Source organism: Dreissena polymorpha, chromosome 7, assembly GCF_020536995.1.
Source record: "Dreissena polymorpha isolate Duluth1 chromosome 7, UMN_Dpol_1.0, whole genome shotgun sequence".
NCBI lineage: Eukaryota > Metazoa > Mollusca > Bivalvia > Myida > Dreissenidae > Dreissena > Dreissena polymorpha.
In genome coordinates this window covers 35271083-35273389 of record NC_068361.1, presented here as the reverse complement: position 1 = coordinate 35273389, position 2307 = coordinate 35271083, and the positions used below count along the sequence as shown (strand labels likewise).

The 2307-nt window shown below is 33.5% G+C and overlaps 1 non-coding gene across 1 annotated transcript; it reads right to left on the bottom strand.

The window, feature by feature from the left end:
• Positions 1 to 647: 647 nt before the first annotated feature.
• Positions 648 to 720, bottom strand: Trnar-ucu (transfer RNA arginine (anticodon UCU)). Its single transcript has one exon. It is a non-coding gene; the product is annotated as a tRNA-Arg (tRNA).
• Positions 721 to 2307: the final 1587 nt, after the last annotated feature.

Here is a 2307-nt window from a genome sequence, read left to right as displayed (position 1 = left end):
TTGCTTTGCTATATCTAATGGAAAACAGTGGAATAATTTATTCTATTGAAACGATATCTATTACAATTAGCTGTCCAATTTGCCGAAACATCACATAAATGCAAGTCTAAATGACGAAGATACATTTTACAGCAGATTTATTAACTTAACGTCAAATTAATTCCATACGAACATGCTCTATCACGAGACACTTTTAAAAATGTTAAAAATAATATTTATTTGATTTTGTGCAAGAAATGTTTAACAAAAATACGTCTCTTGAAAACTTGTGTTTTTGTAAGTTCGGCATTTTGAATTGGGACCATCGATTTGTCACCCACTGGTTATTGGTGCCAGCATTGTTTGTACCTGCGGTTAAGACTTTATTTTTCATACTTGGGGGAGATGCAGATTACTTTTTTCTGGCATGCAATAAATAATTGTTACCAGTTCTGAATTGGACTTCATTGGGAGTAGTTCACATGTGCTGTTTATCGAAACGCTTTTAACAGTTATTATTAGCTGTGAGCACGATTTATTTCTATTAATTTGTGTTAACATGACTTATTTTATCAATTAATAACCTTTCTTTATGTCATTTAAGCATGACTGTTAAATCTCACGAGTGTAAAATTATGTTAAGATGAACAAAATAGATTTAAAATTCTCATCCCCGGCGGGATTCGAACCCGCGACCTCTGGATTAGAAGTCCAGCGCGCTATCCACTGCGCTACGGGGACATTAGAGGCTTCCGAATGTTATGTCTTACATAATCATAACAGCCATTTTTGTGGAAGTAGGTCAACCGTAAACGTTGTGTGAGCATAATCTGCGAAAAGACCAGTTATATGAAATGCAGGCTGAAGGCAAAATATATGAAATATAACATAATTATGGCTGACGAATTGAAAACAAAAAGTTTTAATGCGCCTCTACAGCAATATTCTGGTTTATGTGCGCGTAAATTAAAACCAAATATCTATACACTTGGAGACCTTTCTAATGCAACACTTTTCACGTGTATATCGCGGTTATTAGTAAAGATGTTGATTATAATGTTTAAGTGTGATCATTTGACTACATTCTGTGCAAGCTCACGATAAAATCATTCATCCTTGACGATCGGACGCTTTAGCACGTGGGGTATATTTTGTTTCATCCGTTTGCACGTGGAAATGGTGAAACGCAAAATTATTCTAAATTATTTTAAATTTGATCAATTTTAAATGTAGGATAACATAAACATAGGTTTTACAAATTGTGGCTGGTGTCACAGATGGTTAGCGTGTGGCTATGATATTAATTAGTGAAAACATCATTTTGAATGATAAATAATCATATTATAACGAAAAATTAACTTTTCTGAAAAAAAAATCACTATTTGATAGTGACATTATTTTTTTCTAAAGAAAAGTTAATTTTTCGTTATAATATGATTATTTATCATTCAAAATGATGTTTTCACTAATTAATATCATAGCCACACGCTAACCACCTGTGGTTGGTGTTGGTGAAAGGTAAAGAGTTTAATGAAAGAGATCAAAGATAGCGAATGCCTTTTGCCATGCAGTTCTTAGCTGCATCACTAGGAGAACGGGATGTTACGTGGAGTTTTTGCGGTTTATTTTGCATTATTACATATTGGTTAGCATATATCTATACATAATAAACAGACAAACAAAAGGAGAATGGAAGTGAAATTAAAACATATAGATCTAAGTCAACCGGCCACACGCGAAGTATCCGTACATATTTTAAATATTTATACGCGCGTTCTTCCAACAAACCTGCAGTTTTAGTGGTGTGTCGGGCATTGCTATTTGATTCGATTATAAACAGTATCGGAAATCATCGCGCTCATGCTGAACAAATTTGTCAAAATGATGCAATAATGCTTGTTTAATTAATCAAAAATAATATTTATCATGGTATTGTTGAAAACACATTAAGAATCTATGATTGACCTACCATAGTTATAACGCCGAATATCTTCGTTTAACATATTTCTTGTATAAGTACAATTCCAGTTCACCAAGTTAACGCGATAGCGCCTATATTATATAAAGATCCGTTTACTGGCCGCGAACTGACCCTGATATACCTTGCGGGTTGGAATGCGATGCAGTAAAGTGAGGTCACGATTCCACTGCTGGAAAGACGGCTCGTTTAAAACTTTATACTTTTATATGTACATAATGTTCAATTTCGAAAATAATTAAAATGGTTTGGCCAAAACGAATATCAGGATATGGAAAAACGATACTTTTATGACCTAAAATATACCAGTACACAGGCAGCAATATGGTAATTATTACTCAATATGAGAA